This window comes from Mauremys mutica, chromosome 9 (genome assembly GCF_020497125.1).
Source record: "Mauremys mutica isolate MM-2020 ecotype Southern chromosome 9, ASM2049712v1, whole genome shotgun sequence".
In the NCBI taxonomy this organism is placed as follows: domain Eukaryota; kingdom Metazoa; phylum Chordata; order Testudines; family Geoemydidae; genus Mauremys; species Mauremys mutica.
The window spans coordinates 70,248,327-70,262,700 of record NC_059080.1 but is presented as its reverse complement, the minus strand read 5'-3'; the positions used below and the strand labels follow the sequence as shown (position 1 = coordinate 70,262,700).

At 40.7% G+C, this 14,374-nt stretch overlaps 1 long non-coding RNA gene across 1 annotated transcript in view; it reads left to right on the top strand.

Moving 5' to 3' along the window:
- Positions 1-14,374, top strand: part of LOC123377052 — a 64,423-nt gene that overhangs the window by 28,632 nt on the left and 21,417 nt on the right. The window contains exons 3-4 of the long non-coding RNA XR_006582056.1: positions 2,139-2,278; positions 5,967-6,167. This is a non-coding gene — a long non-coding RNA (uncharacterized LOC123377052). The remainder of the gene's footprint in view (positions 1-2,138; positions 2,279-5,966; positions 6,168-14,374) is intronic.

The following is a 14,374-nucleotide window of genomic DNA, read 5'->3' as shown; positions in this document are numbered from 1 at the left end:
AAAGCAGTGGTAGTAAGATAGGGCTCAGGCCAAGCTCCATCACATGCCAGCAGCTGCTGAATTTAAATGCTGCTTTCTGAATGTTCCTGTCATTTGTTCTTAATGCGATCAGCAGAGGAGTTCTTTGCAGGAGACTACATCTGATCAGGTATTACTCCACTTCTTCCTCAGATCCTTACAAAGTCTTATCAGGTATCTTTTGAGTAACTGTCTCTGATGTTCTAGTAGGTCAGGACAGTCAGCTGAAAAGCTAAAGTCTTTGTCTTAGGTGCCCTTCTAAACCATCCTGATACTTTGGAAAAAATTTTACCTGGTTCTAAGTTTTGTAGCTCAGGCCCATTTCATATTTGATCCTCTTAGAAGCTTTAGAGTTGCTAATTATCTTACATTTACTTGAATTAATTACCAACATCATTTCTTCGCTAGCAGTGATCTCTCCAGGAGGGAGAATGGTGCCATTTTGCTGGGAGCAGCTACAGGAATTGCATCCCTGGCATCTCAGACAAATTACTAAATAAGAACTCCTTCCTCACTCTCAGGGAGATTGTTTTTAATGCCTGTGATAAGGTGTGTGGGAAACTGTAGGCAGCAGGGTATTTAGTCACCAGACTTATATTGTGGATGATGTTGCTACAAGCTGTAACTTTAAATGTTTGCATACATTTGACTGCAGAAGCCTCTGTTGCTATGCACTGGCAACACCTGTTCACTTCTTCTGGAATTGTGGGTTCTCAGCTGCTCCAAATATCAAGGCAGGCATCCAAAATTAGTGGGCACCCCTTGAATATTTGGCACTTAGTCTTCCTCTGTCATAATTCTCTTCATTCCGTACAGTGCCACATACAAACTAAAAAAATTCAGATGCTGCAAACTCATTCTAAGTTGAGGTAAGTTAAACAGGGAGAAAATATCAAGGCTTTCACGTCTAACTCTGCTGTCTCTGATCTATATTTTGCAGCTAGGAAGCTGGGTAGCAAAGGTCAACCAACATGATGCATGTGTTTGTATACCCATATGTCAGTCTCTCAGACAATTTCACAGATTAGCTAATGGGAACTAGGCTTTTCAATACAGCTTCTTCAGGGCTCTTATGGAGAGATGTGAATGTACTCCAGAACCTTGGTGAGTGATAGAGAAAGCTCTCAAAGACAAATTTCCACTGCTGTTACTCAGACACACGACCTATATAGAAAGTCAGGAGTCACTCTCAGGTTAAAGAAATCAACACTGGCTTCTACCCAGGATGTGAATTGTTTAAGAGCTCCGCTATACTTGTGTTTTTATTTATTTTCAAACACACGGTGGCAATGCAACAAAGTTACAGAAACAACAGCCTGGACAATGGCCATATCCTACGCCTGGTAACCCAAGTTTTATGGGCTCTGGGTAGACTTGAAGGAGGAAAGCACAGAACAAAGCAAAGCCAGGGAGCAGTTTTGGAAATGTTCCACAGAATATGGCAATTACACTGGAGTAGAGTAGCCTTTACATTCCCACTGCACGTGGGGAACCAGAGAATCCATGCAGTGGTGGACCCTCTGCACCTTCCCCAGTCCCTCTGACCCAGTTTCCCTGCATGTTGCCTCATAAGAAGCTTGCATGAAGGTCCAGTTCCATGCTTCACAGGGTGTGCTAATTCCCTGGTTATCCCATGCATGGCCAAATTCTGCCTCCCTCTCATCTTGGACACCAAAACCTGCTCTGCTGCTATCTGGCTCCTCATAGCCACAGAGATAAGAACAGGAATTGCCTGTGCATGTGTCACAATGATGGAAAACAACAAAGGTAAAAAGCAAAGCACAGTTTGCCCCATAGTGTTTGTTGCCAAACAGACTCCTGTGCATATTCATCCTCCTTTTCACTCACTCATACACACAGACAGACAGAGTCAATGTGAGAGTATCCTCTTACTGGTGCATAGCCGAATTAATCTTGATTCGCACTAGAGCTGGTCAAAAAATGGGGATTTTCTCCATGGAAATTTTTTTTCTAAAATGAAAATAATTTTGTTTTCATAGAAATGTTCTATGGAAAACTTAAAATTTCCAGTGAAATATTTAGATAATATTTAGATTCTGAAAGTCCTCCCTTATGGAAATTGTCATTCAGGTGCCTCTTGTTCTCATTCTCCTCTGTAGGTTGGACTCCCCCAACTGTATTTTATCTCCCATGATGCACTACAGCCATAGGATTGCCATGATGCACTGCCTCCCCTCCTAAAGAGTAAAGACCATGGATGGTGTGAAAGTGAAGAGGAGAGTGGTCACGTTTGCAGCAGGTTGGAAACTGTTTTCTAGCTCCATCTCCCAGAGAGGTACCACATTTTTCAGGACACTGTGTCCTGAATAAGAGAGGTTGCATTTTGACCCCAGTAGCACTGGCTAACATTGGCACCCACTGTCTGATGCATGTGGGAGGTTGTCTCACCACTGGGACTGCATGATCTTAGTTTTAGTTCCCCTTACTTACACAGTTCTGAATATTTCACAAGGTCTCAGCTCCTTTGCTCCTGGCTATTGTGGCATCAATTATTTTTTTTTTCCCTCTTATGGTCATTTGTGCATGAAGTCATCTCAAAATTCTCTCCCAAATAACTTATGACGTAAACTATACTCACTACATTAGATATCTCTCCCCCTGCCCCCGCGGGAAAAAAAATTCCCAATCTACCTAGTTCCCTTATTAACAACCTAGAGTGAGGGTTAGTGTAAGAGAATCTCTTAAAAGCTGTTCTACTGGAACACAAATGGGTACAAATGTGCCTCACCACAGTGTACTTCTCAGTCTGAGACTCACACCTCGATAGCATGGAACACACTGATCTGATCCATTCCTGTCACCTTCAGATATAAACCTGCTAGAACAGATAGTTCTGCACAAAGCCATCCCACACTCCCACTAAGTGCTAACAAATAGGATTGTGCTTGGAAGAGCACACAGTAAAGCAGCAGTGTGTTCCATTATTTTGTAAATGATCTAGGGGACAAATGACACACCAACCCGGTTGAGTGCTATGCAGATTATGGAGGCTTTTCAACAGAGAGAACATACAGCTTACTGCATGGGGCATGTGGGGGAAATAAACATCATCGTAAATATTTATATATATCTCCCAACTTCCTTCTCCTTGTGAAGATTTCTGCTGACTTACCTAAGAATCCAAGAGAGGAGTTCTGAGAATTTCTTAGCCCTTTGGCCCTGATTCTTGTACACATGAAGGTAGGAATGGAGTAGCCCAGTGAGCGCATAAGGGGGTATTTTCTCCTCTTAACTCCTGATGGGTCATTCCATTCCAACTCTGAAGCACCATACTTCAGATTGCAGTATGTTTAATATAGGTGTGTAGGTGCACAACTTACAGTAAAGATGCAAAAGAGAGACACTTAATAGGCAGCCATCTGCTTCAAAGTATTCCCAGCCATGTGGGCCAGATGGTCTGGTGTGGTCAGCTGCTTTGTGTTGCCATCCTGGCATAAACTGGCCCTGCTGCTGACATAACACACACGCAGAGGGTCACTTTAGCACTCTGGGGGCTGGTAGGGGGAGGCTGAATGTCTGGAAGAGGGGAGAGGGGGGAGGGCATGGCTAGGATGCCACTCTACCACTCTGATCCTCAGCTATGCTCTTGGCCCTACGGGGCATTTTCAGCCAGTATAAATTAGAGCAGCCTTTCCTCGAGGACACCTGCCTGGCACAGACACAACACCAGGACTGGAAGAGTGTCAGATTTTATTGTGTTTTTATTTTTACTGTTGGGAATATGTGATCTTAGTTTTGGTTTCCCCTACTTAGTCATTTCTGAATCTCGCCCTCTCCTCCACTCCCTGCTTGCTCTTCAGCAGGATTAGATCCTTTAGCCTCACAGCACAGACCTCTGTCATTTGAGCTAACAAAGTAACCGATAGCAGTAGAAGGTTCTCACGCGCTGTGTGGACTAGCCACTAAAGGGAGATGAGGCATGTGTTTTGCCAGTGGGTTTCACAGCCATTAAATACAGCAGAGGAACGTTGGAACACACAATCCTGGGTTCCAGAGTCTGAGAGGAGCATTCTCTCGTGATCACAGATTCTTCTGCCCCAAGCACTCCTCGCCCTCCACCAGGGGTGGTGGAACAATTTGTACAAGTGGGAGTGCTGAGAGTCATTGAACCAAGCTATAAACCCTGCATCTAATGGAAACCACTTCAAGCCAGGAGGTATGGCTGCACCCCTAGTTCCAGCACTTATGATCCCCACTCCTCCTTTCCCTGGCACCTTCAGCCTGTACTTTTCCCAATCTCTCCCTCATTCTTTGCTTCAGTCTGCCAGCTGACCACCCCTCAAGCCTGGCTCTGTGCCCCGCTGCATTTCAGTGTGCTTATTTCCTCCTCTGCCTGGGCGCCAGTAGTGAGAGTATTGAGAGCACAGGAGAGGCCATCTCCCTGCTGTCAGTTCCTGTGCTCTGTGCTACACTGGCTCCCTGGCAACCAGGAGGAGCAATCAGAGGGAAAGTCCTGTTCAGCTCATGCAGCCCCAGTTGCAGCATGCTCACTCATACTCTCAGAATGGCACATAGGAGCTATGAAGAGGTGGAGCATGATCAGTGCAGATGGACTCTTCAAAGAATTAAGCCGCCGAACTAACAAGTCTCTACTAAGCAAGTGTAAATTGAGATTTTTCAGAGGGAGCTTATAACATGGCCAAATTTGGGTGAATTTTCAGAGTGCTAGCAGAAGGCATATCTCTGACCTCAGGGCAATGCCCCTGCCAAATTCAAAGTTCCAGCTCCAAACAACAAAGGCACTAGAGGTTCTCAGTGAAACAGTTGTAGCTTTTTTTTCTTTTAACATGGACAGAACAAAGTCCTATTTCTGAACCTCGTTCCGAGAAATGGCGTACCTGTTTTTGCTGAAATTTTTTCAAAAATACTCAGCCTGAGGCATGGGAGATTTCAGCCCAAATGGTTCAAGTTTGTCAAATTATAAGAAACTAAAAACAGGTTCTTATCATGGGGAGTGTTGGGTAATTTTAACTAGTCATTGCTATCTGCTCCATTTTTATAAATCACATCCATAGAATAAGACTGTTTGGTGCGGTATAAAAGTTCTGGGATGGATGTAATATAAGTGGTAAAGCACAGGTGAGTTTTGCAGGTTCATCCAAATATATTCTTTATATAGCACATTACAAAAAATTATTTTAGAAAATGTTAAACCATTTTTATTGGGGTTATTTTTCGTACCCTTTGCCAGTAAACCAAGTGCCTTAGTTATTATATTCACAATGGTACAAGATTTTCAGGGAGCCATAAAATTGGTCCCAAGTAACCTTTTATACCTAAAAATGTCAACTATTATCTTGACATCTTCCTGGGCTAAAAGCTGGGAATCTCCTCCATCCAGTGGTATATGGTTTCTCTTCCTAACCCATGATATAGCAGATTCTCTCTCTCTCTCTCTCTCTCTCTCTCTCACTCACTCACTCACTCACACACACACACACACACACACACACACACACACACACACACACACACACACACACACTCTCACTCTCACTCTCACTCTCACTCTCTCTCTGCTACTGTCCCAGGATTGACACACACACACACTCTCTGCTACTGTCCCAGGATTGAATCGTGTCTACCCTGGGCTGCGGACATTTATGGGATTGTGGAGAAAATTCTACATTTTTGTGTAGAACGGTGAAAATTTCCATTGGCAATTTGATTTTAATAAATGGTGCTTGTTTGGAGAGGCACAGTGAGCTGTACTGTTACACTAAGTTTAGGGAGATGGGAACAGATTTATTAGACAGAAATCTCCTTCTTTAGGATGTTCTAATGGGTTTTACATCTGATGCCCTTTCAGTTTACTTGTCTAACTAGATAGAAATTTTGAAAGAAATATTAATTTGTAAAGTTGCTGATGGCTCAGAGAAGCATGGAGAATGTAGTATCATCCAGTTTATGCATTTCTTTTTCTTCAGCCATTACTATTGTAAGGATTCTACAAAAAGAGGAATTTTGTTTGTTCCAAGAGGTCATCTGCCTCTTCTCCATATTCCTCATCTGAAATGGATGATGTCAAAATCCAGAGATGTAAGATGAATTTTCTCAGCCAGTTTCCAATCTGAAAGGCTCCAAAATAGAGCAGCAATATTTGACTCCATCTAAACTCCATTCCACAGGTACATGTGATTTGGATGCAGTATACCAAATGCAGCTGTATTGCTTCATTCATGTATGTGCCACCTTTGGGTTTTCCTTCACTTTTGTATATTTCAGAATAAGATACAAACAAGCCTTCCCATAGAATGATCTGTTTGTGTGCATGGATATACACAGGTGGATAAGAAACAAGTTGTTTGCGATAGTTATGTGTGATGGATATATGTTAACGTAATAAAAATACAGTCGCTTCTCTTTCTGCTCTTTCACAAGCCAATCTGTATACTAAAGTTGGGGTCTAGTCTTTAACGCAATTACTGCCAGAGGACAGCAAAATTGTCCATGCAGCTAGTCTGCATAAATAGGTTCTCATATTATTGATACTTCATCCTCATCTCCCCAACCCTTGCTTGTTTGATTTCATGCACCAGTGGCATGTTGTCCTTATCTTAGGTTGTTTAGCATTTTAGGGCAATAATTTTTTTACTACATGTTTTTACTATGCCTAGGACTAGTGGGCTCTAACCCTAAATTTCGGCTTGTGTGCTTCTGTAATGTAAATAATAATAAGCATAGTGAGTTACATGCAGTCCCAATGGAATCGATGCAACTCTGCCTGCCAATAACTATATTTGTGCATTCAACTGTTGGCAAAGTTGTTCCGTTAATTGGTGACCAAGGAGAGACAGTCCATACAGTGTATTTAAAACAACCTATCACAAGTACTGTAAACCACACCAATAAATGATGCATTTCTTTGCAATACAGCCACTGCACTTTAAGCACTGCTCTGTTTGTTATACATTTGGGGATATGTAAATGTAATTAATTCCATTTGGATTATCCTAATATGAGTTTATTGAGGAGTCCAACGTCAGAAATCCTCAGAGAATAAGAGAAACAGGTGCTTTCCTGGAACACTGCAAATTATGTTGGAATTTCTTTCTTCCTTCCCTTTGGGCTTAATATGCTAATGCTGTGATACAATAGTGACGGCAACATTTATAACAAGAAATTATACTAATACAGCAAAAGTACAATATTTTTGCAGGATTATTAGAGGATAACTGGTTGCGTATGAAATGGACTCCAGTGTTGAACGTTACTTTCTATCACAGGCAGCTACAGTTATTTATGATAGCAATATAGCTGCTGTTTATTATTGGACAAATTTCTCATACACGAAACAAAAAGAACATAAACTTTCTTTGGAATCTCCTTAGTAAATAACAGAGGAAAGTTTTGGAGTTTCAGAAGTTCAGTCCCTTAGGATAAAAAAACAACAACCCAAAAGCTATAAATCAGACCGTACTAATATGAGCGCTTCTTATTAGCATCATAGTTTTCAAATAAACAATGTGTTTAATAAGCAGTTACTCTGGGATGTAAACTGCAAATGGAACCTATTGGTAGGTAACATAACACTAAAATCTGTCAATAAAACAAATATTGTTTTGCTTCAACAGCTCTGATTTTTTCGGAGGGAGGGATAGTTCAGTGGTTTGAGCATTGGGCTGCTAATCCCAGGGTTGTGAGTTCAATCCTTGAGGGGGCCACTTAGGGTTTTGGAGCAAAAAATCAGTACTTCATCCTGCTAGTAAAGGCAGGGGCTGGACTCAATGACCCTTCAGTGTCCCTTCCAGTTCTATGAGATAAGTGTCTCTCTCTATATATATATTTTTACTCATAGAGAACAGAGCTTTCTAGGCAGCTTTATGGGCTAATGTGTTACAGCACTTCTCTGTTTACATGACCGAATCATGTTATATGGAGTCTTTAACCTTTACAGTTATTTTAATGTTATAACAAAAATAAGCAAGAGATCATTATTTAGTTAATTTCAAAATAATCTACTATAAGCATTTGGATCAAATAATAATAAAAAAGCATAGCAAAATGTATCTTCTGTATAGTCTTGTAAACCTGAGGAAGTGTGCTGGAAGTGATCTTTTAAAAGTTTTTTCACAAAATAGAGACCAACAAATAAAAATTCAGAATGCTCATACTTCCTCTGGGATTTCTAAGGAAATGGAAGCTACATTTTAATTTTGTTTTTGCTTAACATTTTAAAATATAAAAAACAAGAAACCCATTGCAGCAGCATGAAACGTAAAACAATAATTTCTTGGAAATATATTAAAATATTGGATCATTTTCCAGTAATGTTTATTATTTCAAAGTTGTTTGTGTACACAATTTACCTGTCGTTGGAAGACTCTGTATACTCTGTTGGATTCTATTAACACAATTATTTCCCAGAAATCACATTCTCTCTCAATCTCTGTGTAAACAAGGATACTAGGTATTCCTTTCAATCCCCAGGTGATTGTAGTTCATTTTAGTTTATTTATAGCTTTGAAGAAACGGGATAATTTTTAAATGCAAATCTTGAGCCATTCTTATCTTTGTTCCATTTGGGACTGACATCATTTTGTGAAAATGCAAAGAATGTACAGTAAGGCGTAGAGTGGGAAGAAGATCTTTGCAGAGAGATGATTAATGGTGTTTAAAAGAAGGAAAACAATTATGTAATAAATACAACCCGTGAGATTCAAAGTGAAGAAAGCATCACAGGTGCAGACTGTGAACAGGCCCCAAAAGCAAGAATATTAGTCTCTTAAAGATAGATTCTGTAAGCAAACAGAAGATACATAGGATATCTCCTTTCATAAAGTCTGTATTTTATAAATCATTACATGGAGAATTTAAAGGTCTAAATGTTTATAAACTCAAAAGAACATCTGTACTCCTGTATAGTACAAATAGTACAACAGTGTTAATTTACATGAAGTGGGAAAGATGTGTGGGCTAATGGGTCAGTTTGTTTTTTACTTTTGCAAACTACGTGATTTCTGCCTCTCTTTGGTTTTGTTTTGTTCCATTTAGCTGTTCTCAGCTACATAATTGTTCTTTTAGCCTGTAAATATTATGGTCAATCTCCAGCAAAGTTTAGATGAGGCCAGTCTAATGTAAACAAGTGTGTCCATGCCAAATAATGAGAGTAAGCATAGCCATCTCTTGTGATATTTCTTTCCCCCTTTTCCCAAATATCCCTTGATTGCAAGAGCATTGCAAAGCCTGTCACAGTAGCACACAATTCTGAGCTCAGTTTGACTGTCCATCTGGTATTTAGTCTTGATGTTTGATGCAGGAAACATTCAGTAAAATGCAATGCGGAAATGGGAATAAGAGAGTTTCGGGAGCGTGTCTTGCCTCCTGCAGACTAGGTCCCTGATCTGCCACATGCATCCACACAGATGAGAAGCACCATCTGTAAGATGGACATGGGTGTAATGTAGTTTTCTTCTGATGCGTCAGGGGGTTCAGGTTCCCCTTTCTCTACTATTGCCTAGTAACCTCCCACTCTGTCCTCAGTGCCTGAATCTCCTTGCTCATCCTGTTGACCTGGTAGCCTTTCTTCATTAGGTCCTTAGTGCCTGAGTCTCCTGCTTCTTCCTCCAACTGTGGCAACTCAACTCCAGTACCAGGTCTCTCCCCCTTCCTCTGTCCCATTTCCCATGCCTGCCCCCCACCCCCACTCCGGTCGGTGCTTATCAACATCCATATCTGTTTGTTAGCTGTAGGACACTGATGGTCACTGTTTTGGTACAAGATATTCACTACAAATATGGAATCTTCACATCCTTATTAGTCCCTAAGGAGCTACGGGTGAGAGGAGCCTGACATTTTCCATTACCTAGGGGAGAGAAAGGAGTCAGGCTGTTCTCTTCTCTCCTTCCCTCCTCCTCCCCTCCCAAGAAATGTATGTATTTTTGAATGCAGAGTACTTTCCCTGCCATGGAACCCAAAACAATGTTCATTCACTGACTCTCTGTCTCTGGAGAATTTTTCCCCTGAGCTTAAGAGGCGAGTGTTGTGGTGATTTGCAGCTGGAAGAGTTGCAGCATGCTTGGCTAAAAACTATTTTAAATAGCAGGTAAAAATATAACCCATTTATAGGCACATCTCAGCTTTGGGGGCATATTCAAATAGTTTCCACCAGCACAGTCCCTCCATATTTACATTCAGAGTTACTGTAGAATTGATCATAATGGCTATTGGGGGGAGAATCCAGATGCAGTACATTAACAACAGATGAGTTATTCTGTATTTCTTGTGTAGGAAGCCAAGCTACAATTTCAAACGTTCCTGCCTTCTCTTAAGGGTGCTTTTACACTTCTTTTCTTTTTTCTTTTTTTTTCTTTTTTGATATAAAAATCCTTTAGTCACTACCTTGTTAAATCCGCTCTGTTGCCTGTTTGTTTATTGGTAAATGCTTTCAGATTAATCATTCCTTCTTGGGAAACAATCTTTCTAAAAGCTGGGCAAGAGCTAAGGAAAATCCACTAGACTGGATCTCTCCTCTTATGGCCTATGGTAGAATGTGGTGCAGAAACAATTTCTCCTCTAACCCATAGATTTGATGGGACAAATACAGCCATTAGGTAAATGTGATTAACTTATTTCAGTTCAGTGGAGATGCTTTCACTAGGACTGAATATAGGCTGTGTCTTTACCTTAACCCATCTCTCAGTTCCTGCTTCCCAACTCTGGATCTGAGTGGGTCCTTACTTCGCAGGATTCTGAATGGAACAGTGTGCTGTTTCCACACAAAGCACTTTACCAAAAAAGGTATTGAAGGCCCTGACTATATGTAGTTTATCTTCACATTATAAATTCCACACAATATATGAAACAATAGCAAATGTGTACATTAATGCTTCTCTTTGACTTTGATTTACTAGGAAATCTATGCACTCAACCAGTTCTTTAAACTAAAGTATAGGAATAGCAAAGTGGGACAGATTTTAAAGAAATGCTTGGAGAAATCAATTCTTTGGGCACTGTTTTGAAAATGTAGTACCTACTGTCTTGTCTCATGTTTTCAATGCTCTTGTTTTTATGCAGGTCAGTTTAGTTAGATCCGAGCCTCAGAGTTTGTCACAAGCAGCAAACAATTTTCATGAAGAATTTTGCTGCCATTTGGTTAATCTCCGTAGTCCAAAATGTGTAAGGCTTCAAACTGCAGCTTTATTTTAGCACTGCCTTTCCTGGTTAGGAAGTGTCAGAACATTGACCTGTTAATTGAACTTCTCCTGGGAAATCACTGGGTAAATGTCATTCATATGATGTTTTTGCATGTTAATTTCACAACTGGATGATTAGATGCAGTAGTCTCTTTTTTAAAAATCTTTCTGGTGGACAGAAGTGTAGTAGAGATGTTCAGTGTATACATTTTCATCAGATGCGCCTTCAACTATGGGCTCTTCGATCTCTTTGTCATCTTGATGGGGCTCAGCTTTCGCGGAAGTATAGTCTCCACAGAGATGCTATACAGATGAGTCCCTCCCAGGTATTCTGCCTTGGTGGCACACAGGTAAGCAGAATGCATCTTGGAGTTATGAGGTTGCACACTGAGAATTTGCATCTTACCCCTTCATCTTGGCGGTGGTCATGTATTCTCTCACTGCATCAGCTTTTGCGGAAAGGGTGGGGCCATGGCTCTATCTCATTGGTATGTCTAACACTGATGGCAGTGCCAACACTCCCTAATCTTTGCACTCAGGACTGGGATCATGACTGCCCCATGTGTGTGTTCAAACGGGTGTCCTTTATGCCTCCTTTCCCTGTTTGTTCATCATTGCCAGGCCCTAAATATCCTCATTAACATGTAGCCCTGTATGTTCTTAGCCAGGTACCATCTTTGACCTTGATCAGCAGTAATCTGGCTGCAAAGCAAAATTTGACATAGAAAACTCAGTCCATGATGCATTCTCTGAAGAATAATATCCTCTTCCTTCTATCAGCTAGAGTCCACTTGAAGTACAGAATAATTGCTCAAAACCCCTTCATATTGACTCTCCATGTCTTCTGTTTTCCATTATCTGTCAATTGCTAAATATCATAAAAGGCAGAGTTAATTATTAGAGCAAGCAAAAGCATTTCATCGGGATAACCAGTAGTTTCAGAAACTTCATATGTTCACCCTGCTTTGTCACCTATTTAAAAAAGTGTCCATATTTCGTTGCTATCTAACAAACAAACTTCTGCCCTAGATCCATTTCCTCTTGGGCAGTTTGCCAGAAATAACAAATTCAGCTTTAACTCTTTGCTTAAGAAGTTTCACTTTACTGAGTAGAGTTCAAGTGCAGTCTATTACCCTAAACTAAGTGATAAAAAGGCCTTTGATGTTAGCTTCTTGAGTGACTTATATAGGCCAGTGCTTCCTGTAGGGAAAATAAGACACCATCTAAAGGAAACGTTTGATTTATCAGGTACCGGTAACTCCCTCCCCAAGTGCAAATGCTTGACTGCCTTGTGGAAGAATTATACATACTCGTAAATAAAGGGCCTGATCCTGATCCCATTCAGATTAAGGGGAGTTTTGCCATTGACTTCCATAGAACTATAACCAGGCCCAAAATAACAAGAAAGCAGAGGATATGGTAATGTGGATATTCTGAATTCATTGCTAGTCATCTTCTAAACGTAATTCCAAATATAGAGATTGAAAATGTGTCTCCTCTCCCTCTGGTCAGTGGAACAACAGCTTCTTATTGTACAGTATCAGTAGTTCTTACTAAGCTGGAGCTAAAACGCTATTATATATGTGTCTTAGTTATGCGTATGTGATAGGTTATTTGTTTATTACTAATTTATTACATGCATTTGTAAGATGCCCATTGCCATGTTATCTGGAGTTATTTTTTTCCTGCAAGTTTGACAAGGCAAGATTTCATTATAGCCCCACCCAACTCCTACTGGTCAGTGGGAGCCTCCCCCGCCTACCCCCGATACCAGTGGGAGCAGGTTCAGGCCAAATCAAACACTAATTACAGAATTAAGACATATATCTCCATCTGCATCTTAATTCTGAGCGCTTTTATTTTTATGCAGCCTTATTATAAGGCAGTTAATATGTCAACATGTGGAAAGCCTGCATTAGAGGCTGTCTCTAGTACAAACACACAAACCTGTGTATGTGTAGAGTCCCTTCTGTATGTCTACACTACCACGGTAAGTCAACTTACACTATGCAACTCCAGCTACATGAATAACATAGCTGGAGTTGACGTACTTTAGGTCAAGTTACCGCGAGGTCTACACTGCAGGGGGTCGACTAGAGAAACTCTCCCGTTGATTTACCTTACTCTTCTTGTCAGGGGTAGAGTACAGAGGTCGACTGGAGAGTGATCTGCTATCAGTTTGGTGGGTCTTCACTAGTCCTGCTAAATTGACCGCCTGTGGATCGATCTCAGAGTGTCAGTCCCGGTTGTAGTATAGACATAGCCACATATGAGAGTAGCTCATGGGCTGTGATCATAGCCTGCTCGCTTCTAGTCCTCCCCCTCCCTCCTGTTCAGAACTCACTGAACCTATCGATGAGGGGATTTGTGAAGGGGCCTGGTTCTAGTCAGAGCTAATGGCACCAAAATGAAGTGATTCCCTATATGTTGCTGGCTGTGGGTTTGAATCCTGATATGGCATGTTAGCAATTCAAAAAAAAAATTGGTCTGGTTGGAAGAACTTTGACAGACCAGTTGGTTGTGGGAAAACGCAGCTCCATCGCAATTGAAATGCTTTGTGAAATCAAATCAATTTCGCAAAAATTTCATTTCAGAGGAAAAAAGGGAACAAGTATTCAGACAATAACTATTTTGATATTTTTGGAACTAAATGTTTCCATTTTTCCTTTCAAATAACTTTTCCCTTCAAATCTTTATTTTGTATTATATTTATATAATATAAAGTGTAAAAAAAAAAAAAAAAGTCAAAATCAAAATGGAATGTTTCGATTGAGCCAGAACTATTTTTTAAATTTTCTCGTGTAAAATTTTGAAATCTTCAGGTTTCATCCCGAATTGGAATGCAAACAGATTTCAAAATCCTCCATATAATAGGATTCCATTCTGCACACACCTCCGGAAATATATCTTCCATACTAGGGGACGGGGTTGGACAGTATTTGGTTAAGTTAAATTAAGAAAGTCAAGGCCAAGGGTAAGTGGACAACATCAGAACCAGGACTGGAGTTCTGCTGTATCTGGTTCTGTGGACAGTGCTCAGGCTACATTAGATCTTGCCTCTCCTGAGAATAAGGAATATTTGTTACTTTTCAAGAGAGCATGCCTGGCTGGGTGTCAAAGTCCAGATCTGAATCAGCCAGCATTGTCTCACGCTGAGCAGGAACAGAATGATTCATTGCATGATTCTGCCACCGCAGCAG